The 17,165-nt window shown below is 42.1% G+C and overlaps 2 gene segments (V, D, J or C); both read right to left on the bottom strand.

The window, feature by feature from the left end:
• Positions 1-1,516: 1,516 nt before the first annotated feature.
• LOC307246528 (Ig kappa-b4 chain C region-like) lies at positions 1,517-7,870 on the bottom strand. The segment is given in 3 exons: positions 7,690-7,870; positions 2,208-2,269; positions 1,517-1,868 (listed from the first exon to the last, which is right to left on the bottom strand).
• Positions 7,871-15,152: 7,282 nt separating this feature from the next.
• LOC307246421 (immunoglobulin kappa variable 4-1-like) lies at positions 15,153-15,668 on the bottom strand. The segment is given in 2 exons: positions 15,595-15,668; positions 15,153-15,487 (listed from the first exon to the last, which is right to left on the bottom strand).
• Positions 15,669-17,165: the final 1,497 nt, after the last annotated feature.

Below are 17,165 nucleotides of genomic sequence, written 5' to 3'. Positions count from 1 at the left end.
GGAATCGACCCATCGAGCTGAGCAGCCATGAGCTTCACGTCCATCGTCTGCTTGGTGCTGTCCCTCTGGCTCCACGGTAAGAGCAAAACAAATCTGACTCTGAAGCCAATGAATTGAATCTTTCAATGAAGTGTAACAACACAATGGGTCTTATGGCTCTTTTTTGGATCCATTTCCTTGCAGGGTCTTATGGGCAGATTGTGGTGACACAGACGCCAAAGAGCAAGTTTGTATCTTCGGGTGAGTCGGTCAGCATCAGGTGTCAGTTCAACAGTGACGTATACCGAAATTCAAACGGAGATTGTCTGAGCTGGTACCTCCAGACTCCCGGGGAGCCCCCAAAACTCCTGGTATATTACGCCACAAAACTTCATTCCGGCGTCCCGACTCGATTCAGCGGGAGCGGATCCGGGAAGGATTTCACACTGACCATCACCGACGTCCAGACAGAAGATTCTGGAGATATCTACTGCATGGGTCATCATTACCTCCAGAGCGTCAACACATGGACACGGTGATACAGGCTCGTACAAAAACCTCCCCTGGCGTCACACACCAGCGCTCACATTCAGGGATTTAACGACACAGCGGCTAAGAAACCAAGGTATTTCATTTATTTTGGAATATTATTGATAAATAATATTTATTTAGTTCTTTATTGTGAAAATCATTGTTTTATTCAGGCATTGAGCTGTTTTTTTAAAGTGAGATATTATGTTGTTGTTCAGCACAAACCTCAATGCCTCCGGTATTTATTTAAGGGTCACTTGTAATAAATAATAATTCTTCTTATTTTTAAATACATAAATCGTTTTTATAAAATAGAAAAATATAGATTTCTTAAGATTTTATTATTAATTACATTTATATATTTTCTTAAATTAAATTTATCTAATATGTCTCTCAAATTCTCCTGTTTTTGTAAGCAAAGGCCTCACAACTTAATATTCTAAATATTCAGGGTTTTCATCCTTTATTTTAACTTTTACAATATTTAGACATTTTTGGAAATGGGCAATACTTCAGAGCCCACTAAAGGAGTTCTGAGTGGAAGAATAGTGGCATGTTGCTAAAGTTGATGAAAGTATGAATAACAAGGCGGTGTGTGCAGCCGGGCATCATGGTCAAATAAACCCCTTCAGAGTGACATCTCCTCACTTAGCACTAAACTATTTACTGATATTAAGCTTCAACTGGACATATCTGCATTCATTCCTTCGAGTCCTCCATCACCACCAGCCGGCCTTAGCATTAGCATGTGGGCGGAGCGAGACGAGGGAAAAGGTCAAACCAAGCGGTCGTTATTCAGAAATAACCCACAACCGACCTCGCTGCTCTGGACCAATCAGAAGGGAGTATTCCACAGAGCCACCGTGTAATAACACCAAATAAAACCAGTTGAATTGAATGAGGAGAACTTTATTGTCTTTACTGTCTGAAATCAAGTGGGTTAGGGCTCGGTCTATGTAGGGATTAATACACAAGTGGAAGCGGTCGCCATAGCAACAGGTGGTGGTGGTGGTCTCAGCAGTCTTGGCGGCTGAGGCTCTGGGTGACGGGGGTCTGGGAGCCCCGCTGGGCCCGGCAGGTCACCCGCTCCGCCGCCGCCCACTCCCGGTCGCTGAGGGTCAGGGTGCTGGTCCAGCGGTACAGGTTGCCCTCGCCCCCCTGCGGTGTCCCGGGGGTCGCGGCGCTGGAAGCTCCGCCCACCGCGGTGGTGGTGCCGCTGCTGTCGTCCAGCGTCCAGCTCAGCTCCCAGTCGGACGGGAAGCCGGCGTCCGCCAGGCAGGTCAGCGTGGCGGACCCCGCCACTGAGGCCAACTTCTCTGAGGAGGGGGGCAGGACGGTCAGGGTGGGCGGGCGTTCACCTAGAAACACAGAGAAAGAATGGATGGAGGGATGGATGGATAGATAGAGGAAATTGCGGTAAAATAGGCAACAATAATACAAATAAAAAAATTGACGAAATATAAATATGCAATAACCTGAAAAAATAGCAGAATATATGGCAACACACAATAAATATAAATACGAACTTGTCTAATATTAACCAACCTAAAGTTCATCCATCATGTCATTTTTGTGCATTTGGTCCGAGCAAAAGTTATAAAAATAAAAACTAAAGATACATATAAAATAAACTAAATATGAAAATAAAACAATAATAAGAAATAAATGAGTAAATTCCAACATTTAAAGGAACTTACTTCCGACGTCCAGTCGGGTGCCGCTGCCGAACGTCCCACAGTGAAACATCCTCATTCAGCAGCTGCACAAAAACCTCATCACACTCATTCAAACACATTTTAAAGACAAGAACAAACACTGTGCATCCTCCCGTACAGCTCTACATGTATAGATGCATGTACAGATGTAGATGGACAGCTGCTACACTTTGATTTCATGAAATATTTAGTGAAAATACAGTCGTGTGTGAGTGACCAAAGACATGTTCATGAAGTGGAACAAAAAAAGAAAAACAGAAAAATCTGTTTTGTTTCATTTCTGCTTTATGCCGCTTTTTCTTATTCTATGTGACGCTGTGTTTTCATCTTGATATGAAGGGCCGGCCCTGAGCATAGGCTGTATAGGCGGTGGTCTAGGGTGCCATCACCCATGGGGGCACCAAGCCAAGAAGAGGAAATAAATATATACATATATATTTTACAATACAAAATATAAAGACGTTGGGCGCCCCTAGATGTTAATTTTTATGTTAAGATAAATACAGTTTTTGGCCACCCCAAAATGGATGACAAACAAGGGACAGAAGGTAGTACAGTGTGTGTGTTCTGGTTGTGCAGGGTTCCTCCCCTCTCTGAAGCGGCTGCTCAGCACGCCATCCTACTTCCTGCTGCTCTGTGGGAGCGTCCTGAACTTCAACTCCTTCATCGGCCTCCTCACCCTCAAAGACAAGTACAGGAAGCAGCAGTTTGGGCAGTCTGCGTCCAGAGCAAACTTCCTCGTGGGTAAAGACACAAAGTCCAGATGCACCAACACCGTGTGAAACAGGGCACCTTCATAAGAGAGCAGAGATATCTCCAATACTACAACCTGACACCAAGAGACAAAAGATAACACGGTTTCCAGACCGAAACAGTGTCAACTGGCTATCCTATAAAAAATGATTATATAGATAAAAAACCTTTTCTTTTATAACAAGTGGCTCAGATGGGGAAAAAAATCCCACTCAAATGTAAGGGATTCAGTCTATTCCTCACCTGGCCACCAGAGGGAGCCCTCTGGGCTGAGCTCCATGTTTCACAAGTATAGACATCAAACATTGTTTCTGTGGGGGCTAATGTGTTTAGAGACGTTGTGCTTGGAGCCAATTCATGGTGTTTCATGATGAAGCTCATGGCTGCCTTGTCTTTTTAGAACCAGCACTACCAGTACATTCAAGGCACCTCTGAGGAGCCTGCACACCGTGGGTGAGTGTAGCTCATATGGGGAGAAAGAGAACAACAGAGCCCTCCTGCAACATCTGGAGCTTCTAGGTTCAGAACCTTGATTGTCAAATCCACTTGACCCTGGAGGGTTTTCATAAAAAGCAGCTGGAGGTAGGAGTAGAGCGTCAGCCTGCGGGTGGATGACAATGTGACTTCATTTTCTGTACAGTAACCATCATATCAAGAGAGACCACTGAAGATGATCTCAGAGAAGCTCCGCCCAGCAGGACTCTGGTGTGACGGCTTCAGACGCTGCCTTCAAGTTCTGCCGTCACGGGTTCCAGTCCTGACCTTTCCATTCGAGTCACTGCTGAGGTTCCTTTAATCGGATGAGTGGAGGAGACAAAGGAAAGACTCAGTGGCTCAAAGAGATGAGCTGCCGGACCGGAAGCCGGGGTTCGATGCCGAGTTGGTTTTTAGAATCCGTGCCCCGGGGACGTCTTTAAAAGCTCCTGGAGAGCGGGGCTGAGTGTGAAGGGGACCTGACGGTATGATGCTGTTAACACAGAAGCTGGATATGTCTGCAGACATGAGGTGGCTGGATCAACCAAATACAATCTCTCTGGGAGTGTGTTCCCTGACATAACGCTGAACAGGGCTTAGATTTTTAAACTCTCTCTTTTACCATCAACATGACACTGACATGTTAACACATCTTACCACCCTATAACCGCCACGATAATAAGAAAGCAAACCTTGTACAGGGTTAGTAAATATGTCAGTACCATCTGTCACAACTTCTAATGCATCTGCAGAAATAAGCAGAGGCACGGTTGATCACTTTTACATGACTGTCTAACAACATTAAGAGTTTGGTTTGGCCTTGTTAAGTCTGGAATTTGAACCTATGATCCAGACCTCACACTGAGCTAAACCTTCTATTCTCAATAAACATTTGTCATGTCATCTAGTTGGGTTTCAGGGTTCAGTCAGATTAGAATATCTATTTCACAATTTGAAAGCAGCTTTTTGGTAACAGATGAAATAAAACAGAAGGATAAAGAACGGTATTTTAATAATTACGATGGCTCCTGGATGACGCAGTGCGGACACAAAAGAAAAGGTTGGTTCCTCCAATGGTTCTTGGAACTTCCTGCGGTGCCAAAACGTCTTCTTTGAACCATTATAGGTTCTGGGGTTTTGTAAAATGCAGCACAAGTTACAGTTCTCCAGATTTTCTTTAAACGCAGCACCGGCTCAAGCTGTCCGTCTAGATGTCGTACTACCAAGTGGCTGGAATGAGTTCCGATAGACAAAGCTTAGACTCATCTAACTTAGGATGATGATGTCTCCTGAAACTAATGGAATTAGAACAGTTTTTCCACAAATTTCTGTCCTGAAAGTAGATCGATATTGATCCGATTTGAGGAAAATACCTCTGAAACATCCCAGTTCTAATGAGACCTCAACCTGAGGGCTGTAAAAAATAGTAAATAGTAAAAAATATATATATATATAATAATAATAACAATAGTAGTAATAATAATAATAATAATATTAGTAATAATAATAACAATAATAGTAGTAGTAGTAATAATAACATATATAGCTGCAGCCAGCAATATGCAGGGTCCAACGTATTCGTTTTAGGTACTTTCTTGATAATTTTGTGCCATGCACAAAATTGTGGCCAAAGGACGTCCACTTCTAACCCTTTCTATGACTCTTCCAGTCTCTGTATCTCTGTTGCAACCTGCTGGTGACACTCTGTGACACTCTAAGCTCAGTGGCCACTTCCCTCTGAGAACATCCTGTTTGAAGCCTCGCAACGGCGAGGTACTGTTGATCAATTGTTAGGCGTCGTCTTGGTCTCATGATGTCAAAACGTGAACAGCAGGATGAAGAGGACTGTTTAAATACCAATTCTAATTGAACCAGGAAATGTATTGGTCCATTCATGGATCAAACACCTGTTTTGCCGTTCAGCTCCTTGTGAGAGAACAGCAAGTTGTGCAAAAAGTACTGAAACATTGAACAGTTGGACATGTGCATTCAAAAGTTTAGAGAAGGTCAAATTAAGTTCACCTGTAAAGATTATAGTGCATTTTAGGATCATCCTGAAATTTCACCGGAAAGCCGAATATCCCTAACTTTTTGTGAGTAGTGTATATGTGACAAAAAAAGCCCTTGAACCTTGAACAGTAATTTGGAATTACAATTATTATGGAATAATTTGTTAATTTCACAAACACTTTCTGCCTTTTTGTTAGAGTTTGTGAAGTTTAGGTGTAAAATTGTTATAAAGTACATTTATTGCAAAAAAAGTATTATATTTATTATTTTGTCATATTGTCTTATTGTTATCTAACCTTTTTGCATCGAAGTATCTGCAGTAACAGTGACGGTAGATGACGTGTCTGGTATACGCTTATTATGATGTAGTCATGTTGATTTATGATAACAGTCGAATTTACATAATTGATTTGTAAAGTTCAGTTGAGGTTTTTTACTTGGATTAAGTTACGTTTCCATGAAATAATTCCAATATAATCGAACAATAACAGGGCTGGACAACTAAATATTGCGGCAGGCAGCAATACACAGGGTCCAGCTTATTCTTTCTTGGTACATATTACGGTTTTCTTTGTTTAATGTGACATGCATCAACATTTACTAAACATACGTTAAGTTTTATCAATACTTCTTGATACGAATGTAGATCTGTGTGAATCAAACTTGGATGACAACACGTATGAAACGTTCCCATTGTTGTTTGTGAGAAGAAGTGGGAAACATTTTGTGTCATTGGTGTCTTGTCCAATAATGGTGCAGGGTTGTTCCCTTCTGATGGTGCGACAGACATGTCCTCAAAGTGCTGCTCTAATACTTCCTGTACAATATCAACAGGCTGTAAACATGTTCCATAAACATTCCATGTTGGTGTTTATCACTTCATGTTTCATCAATACTTCCATCTTCTCAACTTAAATCTGCATTTTCAATATTATCAATGCACATAGATTTATTATTGCTGTTTGTGGTTTTTGAATCTTCTTCAAATTTGAAAGGATTATGCCATTTAATGTTCAATTCTACATCCTTATATCACTTATGTATTCTCAAATAACAAAGAATAACAAAAAATCTTTGTAATTACCTAACATAATAAATAAATTTTATGAATATGAATATGATAAGTAAATGCTAGTTTGAATTAGCATTTCATTGTATCTTTTCTGTAAATAATCAACAATAGGAAAATTCAGTTTAATGGATGACTTGTCGATATTGTAAGGCAGACAACATTTAGGCAACTTGAACATTAATTTGTCATTCGAATTATTATGTTAGAATGTGGCAAAACTGAACACTTTTCATTTAAATCTGCAAAGTTTAGCTGAAGGACTATTTATGCATGACGTCCCTTAAACCAATCATTTATTTTTGACTGTTAACCAAACTTTGTCATTGTTCTAACTTACGCGTTTAATTGTGAATGCAGGGATTTTTGGAGCGGAGCGAGGGACTCCCTCTGACCGTCAGACCAGACGTCACTGGAATTCGCTGATTCTTTCTTTAATCGCTCTCCTATTGCAGGAGCCGCGCCGGGCTCGGGTTGGGAGGAGGGCGACTTCAAGTTGTAGTTGTTGTTTAAAGAAGACCCGCCACATCAACTCCGGGGGCCTCATCCGAGCCAACGACCGGAGAGCGGAGGAAGCACCGACACTCCTGCTGTACCATTGGCTGTTCGTGTCGCGTGGTTGTTTCTCTGCTCTGTACATGTGGCTGTTTTTCTGCTGTGCGATTGGCTGTTCATGTCACGTGGTTGTTTCTCTGCTGTATTATTTTCTGTTTGTGTTGTGTCTTTGTAGGTCGAGAAAAAAAAGACTGTTTTTCAAACTGTATCGAAAATAAATCTCATGAATGTATCATCGTTATCATGGACTCAGTCATGAACATCGAGATTGTTTTACCGCCGCGCCCTACCATAAAATTCGAAAAACGTTGGGATATTACTTTAAGTAATTACCATTGCAAGGCATCTTTTTTCCGACGCCTCGCTGGATCTTGAACGCATCACTCAAGCGCACTTTTCAGTGGATTCTACTCGATGTTTTCATGGACTACTGTTTTTCGTATTTTTCATGAATCCGGCAAAGTAATGGGGACCACAGAGAAAAAAAAAGTCAATCTAAATGATCTACTGACATCTACCAGGTAAGAAGGTACACAAACATACATGTAAACCCATAGTTTGTAATCTCTAACCACCAGGGTGCCTTGATTTAGATCCACTTACTGTCACCGAGTTGAAGCGATAGCGTCTGTGGTCACTGTGTGGAAAGCTGCGTTAACAACAGGATTTTTTGCTGATGGATCATTGACATTCGCCCCCAAATGTGTCGCTGACGCCACGAAGAAAACATTACTTCCAAAAGTTTCAGGACCTTTCATCACGTCCTTCACTTGCACAGCAGCGGTTTCACTCGTGTATGTGTGTTTGTGATTGTCATTAAAAAAAGGGGAAATAAAACCACGTTTTACGTGTAAAATCAATCGATTGATTCATTTACAATAATCTCCCTGGGACTATTGACGTGGGCTGATTAACAGCGCCACCTGGTGGACAACATCGTAAACGATCATCAACGAACCATTAGACGCAACAGAACTATCCAGTGCAACGCGGCTATTTCAATAATTCAACACAATTTACATCTACAACAACTTGTGAAATAATTGCGACAGAAATACCCAAAACATCAGCCACATGGGATATTATTAAGGGATCTTACTTTGTTCTGATTGGTGCGTCCATAAACAAACAACTTCTACACCTTAGACGAGAAAGTATGAGTCATTCAAGTCAATGGGGGCGCTCCGGCAACGCAGCGCCCCCTGGTGGACGGTGCCGTCATTGACAGTTAAAAAAAAAAGGGGGAAAAAATGTACAACTTAAATGAAGTTGTCAAAAACAGTTATAAAAAAGCTATGTTGTTATGAATTTATTCTCCACAAACTAGGCCGTCTTCACAATAGGAAATGAAGAAATTATAAACCTTACTGTTCTGTTTTTACCATTTTTTCAACCTTATAATTGTAATATCAGTCACCATATTGTTGTTGGTGTAGCTGACTCGGAAGGAGCCACCTGTCATAAATTTTCACTGGATGGCTGAGATATGTCATGACGTGGGTCATTTTGTATTTGACCAAATTATTCACCATATAAAAATGGACTTATTATGGAAGGACTCGTCCTACATTTTAAGACTACGCTTTATCACAAATTGGATGATGTCACAAAGCGCCTTACGCCACAAACTCATCGTACTCCTTGGCATGTGGGTGATGCACAGATGGGTTGAGGTGTCTAACCACTCCTCAGCCGTGTCCATAGCTGCAGCAGTTGTTCCAGACACTTTTTAGCCTGAAAAGGGCCAAGGAGAATAATTATAATAATAATCAGAACAATAACAACATAGCCGCAGGCAGCAATACACAGGGTCCATTATAATCATTTTGGGTACGTATAACATTTTGCAGATTTTCCGTAGTCCTGCATCAAGCTACACACATTTTGCTTGATTCTGCCCCAAATTTGTCGTATCAGACATTTTTAATTGTCCAGGCATAATAGCCTTCTTTATTCTGTGTATTGTGACATAATCGGTGAACACCCAGACAAAAGGTCAATCATTTAAATAATAAATACATGTTTCTTTCAATTTGTACTTTATTGAACTTCTTGTGTAATCTACAGTTTGCGGTGCATTTCACCATTTGCGGTGCTTTGCGAATTAGACGCTGGCTTTTTGTGTTATTACCACTTTAAAGCTTTGTATATGCAATGTGTTTCATACAGTAAACATATGTATGAATATACATATATTAAGTATAGTATCTCTGTAGGACCTGAGAAGCTTTTTTTCCATTGGTTTCTGTGGTCGCTGTGTGGAGAACAGACATTTTCCTTTTTGTTTTGTTTTTTTTTGCTGATGCTCGCTGATGTTGCTTGTTTAAACACAGAATGTGTTTTGGTTTTTTAGTATGTTTGCTTAGGGCGTTTCCACCTGCCTCATAATCAAGTCAGAATGTGTTTGACGTCCTGTTTTCAAAAGTAACGCAGTGAATGGAGTGTGGATGTTACAACGGCTCTGAGTGGCACTTATCTGGGAAAAAGAAGTCACTGAAGGTATTCTATTTATGTTGCTTTTTATGTTGCTATTTATTGATGGTATTTGGGGGTTTTATTCAATTTTCTAACGTTGTATTGATATTTGTACAATTGTATTTTAGGATCATATTTTATGTGTTGTGTTGTGTTGTGGTGGTTATTTATGTCGACCAAAAATGTTTGGAAAACATGTACGTTTTGAAGTTTGTTTTTATTTCAAGTTTTAAAAATGATGACATGTCGCCTGGATCACATGACATGAATTCCATATTTAATTTTATTGAAACGACATCACTAAAAGTCACGAGTAACATTATGCACCAAAATGTACACAGTACTGTCATTGAAGGCCCCGTCCACTAGGGGGCGCTGCGGGGACGGAGCTCCTCCATTGACTTGAATGACTTCCGCTGGAGCCGGAAGTCATTCATTCCCTCTGGTCTGCTGCTGAAGGGAAACAAGTTGTTTGTTTATGTATCACCTGTCTGGCCAAAGTAAGAGCACTAAGTCATATTATTTGTGGCTGATGTTTTGGGTGTTTTCGTTGCGATTATTTCATATATTGTTGTAGATGTTCATTCATTGTGTTGAATTATTGAAACAGTTGCGTTGCACTGGATAGTTCTGTTGCGTCAAAGGTTGGTTGATGATCATGTACGATGTTGTCCACCAGGTGGCGCTAATCACACGTAGATTGTTGTAAATCAATCAATTGATTTTACACGTAAAACATTGTTTTATTTCCTCTTTTTTTAATGACAATCACAAACACACATATAGGAGTGAAACCGCTGCTGTGCAAGTGAAGGACGTGATGAAAGGTCCTGAAACTTTTGGAAGTAATGTTTTCTTCGTGGCGTCAGCGACACATTTGGGGTGAATGTCAATGATCCATCAGCAAAACATCATGTTGTTAACGCAGCTTTCCACACAGTGACCACAGACGCTATCGCTTCAACTCGGTGACATTAAGTGGATTTAAATAAAGGATATACCCTCTTTCCACAGTAATTTTACAGGTGCCCTTGAGCAAGGCACCAACTATATACCGGTACCACTAGTCCCTGCACCGTGGCTGAACTGAACGTGATGAACAGAACTGTTTCCCTTTCATTAGAACAACTTTCCCTGGAGTATTAAAAGTGAAAGTAAACCAAAATAAACGCTGACACAAGCTGCAGACGTTCTCTGTTGCTGTCGGGAGCCAAACTCACAAACAGATTGTGAGACGGCCTTTGTGTCTGCTCCTCATCAGCTCATCTGTTTCCAGGGGCAACGCTGGATCACTTGAAGAATAGTATTATTATTATTATTATTATTATTATTATTACTATTATTATTATTACTACACGACTATTATAATCATTATTGTTATTATTATTACTATTATCATAACTATTATTACTTGTTTTATTACTACTATAAGTATTATTACTATAATTCTATTATTAGCATCATTATTATTATTAGTATAATTATTCCTACTATAATTATCATTATTATTATTATTATTATTATTATTATTATTATTACTATTAGTGGTCCAGCCCGCAGGTTGAGGTCTCGTTAGAACCGGGATGTTTTGGATGTCCTTTTCAGGTTTGATCAATATCGATCGACTTTTGGAGCAGAAATTTGTGATAAACTGTGGTAATGGCCTTATTTTCAGGAGCGAGGCCCTTTGTGACATCATCATCAGAAGTGATATGAGTCCAAGCTTTGTCGATCGGAACTCATTCCCCTCCAGCCACTTGTGAGTACGACATCTAGACAGACAGCTTGAGAACAACAGAAGGTTTAGCTCAGTGTGAAGTCTGGATCATAGGTTCAAATTCCAGACTTAACAAGGCCAACCCAAACTCTTAATGTTGTGAGACAGTCATGTAAAAGTGATCAACCGTGCCTCTGCTTATTTGTGCAGATGCATTAGAAGTTGTGACAGATGGTACTGACATATTTACTAACCCCGTACAAGGTTTGCTTTCTGATAATCGTGGCGGTTATAGGGTGGTAAGATGTGTTAACATGTCAGTGTCATGTTGATGGTAAAAGAGAGAGTTTAAAAATCTAAGCCCTGTACAGCGCTCTGTCAGGGAACACACTCCCAGAGGGATTGTATTTGGTTGATCCAGCTACTGAGACGGAGAGGGAGTTGAACCAGCCACCTCATGTCTGCAGACATATCCAGCGTCTGTGTTAACAGCATCATACCATCAGGTCCCCTTCACACTCAGCCCCGCTCTCCAGGAGCTTTTAAAGACGTCCCCGGGGCCCGGATTCTAAAAACCAATTCGGCATCGAACCCCCACTGAGTCTTTCCAGGTGTCTTTGTCTCCTCCACTCATCCGATTAAAGGAACCTCAGCAGTGACTCGAATGGAAAGGTCAGGACTGGAACCCGTGACGGCAGAACTTGAAGGCAGCGTCTGAAGCCGTCACACCAGAGTCCTGCTGGGCGGAGCTTCTCTGAGATCATCTTCAGTGGTCTCTCTTGATATGATGGTTACTGTACAGAAAATGAAGTCACATTGTCATCCACCCGCAGGCTGACGCTCTGCTCCTACCTCCAGCTGCTTTTTATGAAAACCCTCCAGGGTCAAGTGGATTTGAGAATCAAGGTTCTGAACCTAGAAGCTCCAGATGTTGCAGGAGGGCTCTGTTGTTCTCTTTCTCCCCATATGAGCTACACTCACCCACGGTGTGCAGGCTCCTCAGAGGTGCCTTGAATGTACTGGTAGTGCTGGTTCTAAAAAGACAAGGCAGCCATGAGCTTCATCATGAAACACCATGAATTGGCTCCAAGCACAACGTCTCTAAACACATTAGCCCCCACAGAAACAATGTTTGATGTCTCTACTTGTGAAACATGGAGCTCAGCCCAGAGAGCTTCCTCTGGTGGCCAGGTGAGGAATAGACGGAATCCATTATATTTGAGTGGGATTTCTATTCCCATGTGAGCGACTTGTAATAAAAGAAAACGTTTTTATTTATATAATCATTTTTTTATGGAAAAGACACCTGACACTGTTTCGGTCTGGAAACCGTGTTATCTTTTGTCTCTTGGTGTCAGGTTGTAGTATTGGAGATATCTCTGCTCTCTTATGAAGGTGCCCTGTTTCACACGGTGTTGGTGCATCTGGACTTTGTGTCTTTACCCACGAGGAAGTTTGCTCTGGACGCAGACTGCCCAAACTGCTGCTTCCTGTACTTGTCTTTGAGGGTGAGGAGGCCGATGAAGGAGTTGAAGTTCAGGACGCTCCCACAGAGCAGCAGGAAGTAGGATGGCGTGCTGAGCAGCCGCTTCAGAGAGGGGAGGAACCCTGCACAACCAGAACACACACACTGTACTACCTTCTGTCCCTTGTTTGTCATCCATTTTGGGGTGGCCAAAAACTGTATTTATCTTAACATAAAAATAAACATCTAGGGGCGCCCAACGTCTTTATATTTTGTATTGTAAAATATATATGTATATATTTATTTCCTCTTCTTGGCTTAGTGCCCCCATGGGTGATGGCACCCTAGACCACCGCCTATACAGCCTATGCTCAGCCCTTCATATCAAGATGAAAACAAAGAAAACAATGAAAACACAGCGTCACGTAGAATTAGAAAAAGCAGCATAAAGCAGAAATGAAACGAATAAAAACAGATTTTTCTGTTTTTGTTTTTTTGTTCCTCTTTTTGAACACAACACTTTATGAACATGTCTCTGGTCACTCACACACAACTGTATTTTCAGTAAATATTTCATGAAATCCAAGTGTAGCAGCTGGAGGATGCACAGTGTTTGTTCTCATCTTTAAAATGTGTTTGAATGAGTGTGATGAGGTTTTTGTGCAGCTGCTGAATGAGGATGTTTCACTGTGGGACGTTCGGCAGCGGCACCCGACTGGACGTCGGAAGTAAGTTCCCTTTAAATGTTGGAATTTACTCATTTATTTCTTATTATTGTTTTATTTTCATATTTAGTTTATTTTATATGTATCTTTAGTTTTTATTTTTATAACTTTTGCTCAGACCAAATGCACAAAAATGACATGATGGATGAACTTTTGGTTGGTTAATATTAGACAAGTTCGTATTTATATTTATTGTGTGTTGCCATATATTCTGCTATTTTTTCAGGTTATTGCATATTTATATTTCGTAAATTCTTTTATTTGTATTATTGTTGCCTATTTTACCGCAATTTCCTCTATCTATCCATCCATCCCTCCATCCTGTCTTTCTCTGTTTGTGTTTCCAGGTGAACGCCCGCCCACCCTGACCGTCCTGCCCCCCTCCTCAGAGAAGTTGGCCTCAGTGGCGGGGTCCGCCACGCTGACCTGCCTGGCGGACGCCGGCTTCCCGTCCGACTGGAAGCTGAGCTGGACGCTGGACGACAGCAGCGGCACCACCACCGCGGTGGGCGGAGCTTCCAGCGCCGCGACCCCCGGGACACCGCAGGGGGGCGAGGGCAACCTGTACCGCTGGACCAGCACCCTGACCCTCAGCGACCGGGAGTGGGCGGCGGCGGAGCGGGTGACCTGCCGGGCCCAGCGGGGCTCCCAGACCCCCGTCACCCAGAGCCTCAGCCGCCAACACTGCTGAGACCGCCACCACCACCCGTTGCTATGGCGACCGCTTCCACTTGTGTATTAATCCCTTCATAGACCGAGCCCTAACCCACTTGATTTCAGACAATAAAGACAATAAAGTTCTCCTCATTCAATTCAACTGGTTTGATTTGGTGTTATTACAGGTGGCTCTGTGGAATACTCCCTTCTGATTGGTCCAGAGCAGCAAGGTCGGTTGTGGGTTATTTCTGAATAACGACCGCTTGGTTTGACCTTTTCCCTCGTCTCGCTCCGCCCACATGCTAATGCTAAGGCCGGCTGGTGGTGATGGAGGACTTGAAGGAATGAATGCAGATATGTCCAGTTGAAGCTTAATATCAGTAAATAGTTTAGTGCTAAGTGAGGAGATGTCACTCTGAAGGGGCTTATTTGACCATGATGCCCGGCTGCACACACCGCCTTGTTATTCATACTTTCATCAACTTTAGCAACATGCCACTATTCTTCCACTCAGAACTCCTTTAGTGGGCTCTGAAGTACTGCCCATTTCCAAAAATGTCTAAATATTGTAAAAGTTTAAATAATGGATGAAAACCCGGAATATTTCGAATATTAAGTCGTGAGGCCTTTGCTTACAAAAACAGGAGCATTTGAGAAACATTTTCGTTAAATATTATTTAACGAAATCTTAAGAAATATATATTTTACTATTTTATTTTGTAAAACAACTATTCATGTATTTAATAATAAGAAGAAGAAGGATTATTATTATTTATTACAAGTGACTCTTAAATACCGAAGGCATTAAGGTTTGTGCTGAGCAACAACATAATATCTCACATAAAAAAAAACAGCTCAATGCCTGAATAAAACAAAGATTTTCACAATAAAGAACTAAATAAATATTATTTATCAATAATATTCTAAAATAAATGAAATACCTTGGTTTCTTAGCCGCTGTGTCGTTAAATCCCTGAATGTGAGCGCTGGTGTGTGACGCCAGGGGAGGTTTTTGTACGAGCCTGTATCACCGTGTCCGTGGCCAGTTGCTCTGGATGTTGTGAAGACTCTGGCAGTAGATATCTCCAGAATCTTCTGGCTGGACGTCGGTGATGGTCAGCGTGAAATCCTTCCCGGATCCGCTCCCGCTGAATCGAGTCGGGACGCCGGAATAACGTTTTGTGACAAGATATACCAGGAGTTTTGGGGGCTCCCCGGGAGTCTGGAGGTACCAGCCCAGACGATCTCCGTTTGAATCTCGGTATACGTCACTGTTGAACTGACACCTGATGCTGACCGACTCACCCGGAGATACAAACTTGCTCTTCGGCGTCTGCGTCACCACGATCTGCCCATAAGACCCTGCAAGGAAATGGATCCAAAAAAGAGCCATAAGATCCATTGTGTTGTTAAACTTCATTGAAAGATTCAATTCATTGGCTTCAGAGTCAGATTTGTTTTGCTCTTACCGTGGAGCCAGAGGGACAGCACCAAGCAGACGATGGACGTGAAGCTCATGGCTGCTCAGCTCGATGGGTCGATTCCGTCTAGAACCGGGATTCAGAGTCACCGGCTCTTATTTAAAGGCCTCGGGGGGCAGCGAGGCGTTCACATGCAAATCAACGTGTTTTGACTGCTCCTCTGAGACGGTGGCTGTGAGGAAGAAAACTGCAAACTGCACAATTTGGAACTTTTTCAGGTTCAACGTGTTGCAGCGACACCTCACGGAAACTGTGAAATGTTGGTGATTGTTTTATCACAAGATTTAAAGCAGGGGTCTCAAACTCAACTTACCTGGGTGCCGCTGGAGGTAGAGTCTGGGTGAGGCTGGGCCGCATCAAATATTCCACAAAAAAAGGGTTTCAAGTATTCCAAAAAAAAGTAGAATTGATCCAATCTTCTCAATCTTTATTAATAACAGTTCAGAACATGAAGGGTTCTTCAGAACAAAGGCTTCTCATACCTACTCCTTGCTGCCAGAGACCTGGCAGCGCTTCCTCTTACACAGCTGAGCCACATTTGGCTTGAGGGAGGAAGCAGTTGAGACCCTCAGTATGGCTTGAAGATGCTCATCAGTAAGTTTGGACCTTTACTTTGACTTATTAAAGTTCATGGTGGAGAAGAGCTTTTCAGACAGATATGTCCATGTTACTCCACCTGTCTTAATTCTTAACATCAAGTGCATTGTCTCATGTTTTATATCTTTTTCTTGCTCTTTTTCATTAAATTGTTCTTGGTAAATTTGTTTTCTTTTGGATCGCACATATCTGTCCTTTTTCCTTCTCTTTATTTCTCTTGTAATAATAATCTATAACTTCTTCTTTATAATATTCAGGTTGTAACCACCATTTGGCTTTTCTTCTTGCCGCCCATCTCATGCTATCAATGTAATTCTTTCCCTTTCCTATTGCACTCTGCTGTCTTTATTAGGTCACTGATTACTCTTGGCCATGTCACAAGACACACCTCCCTGTCAAAGATCATCTTACAGGGGACGGTAGAGGGGAAACGAAGAGGAGGCAGGCAGAGAAAGTCCTGGATAGACGACATCAAAGAATGGACTGGCCGCAGCTTCCAAACCCTGCTTCGTACAGCAGAAGACCGTGAGCGCTGGAGATCCCTGACGGCCCAAGCTCCCAACATGACACCCCTACGGCCCCCTAGGCCATGGGATGAGTGAGTGAGTGAGTGATCACTCTTGTTGAGTCCGCCCACTTCCTAAGTCCTCTGTACCTTGTACTGGGTGACAGCATATATTTTCCTTCCACTTGGTGTCACTCCGGAATCACGTTTCAACCAAGTGACTAACGTTGCTAATTTGCGTTGGCTAACTTGTCAACAAACACCACTGGAAGCTGTCATGAGCCTGAGCTATGGAAGCCCATAAGTGATAAAAAAATATAAAACGCCCAGGGCAGCGACTCGCCCAACGACTCGGCAAAAAGGTGCTTGTGAGAAAAACGCGCGGCTCGCACTAACACTAAACTTTGATGTCAAGTAGGGGGCCACAAAATATCGTCCCGCGGGCCTCAATTTGCCC

Source organism: Zeus faber (assembly GCF_960531495.2).
Source record: "Zeus faber genome assembly, chromosome: 21".
Classification (NCBI taxonomy): Eukaryota; Metazoa; Chordata; class Actinopteri; order Zeiformes; family Zeidae; genus Zeus; species Zeus faber.
Note: the sequence above shows the minus strand (reverse complement) of the source record. Positions and strands in the feature narration are given on the sequence as shown.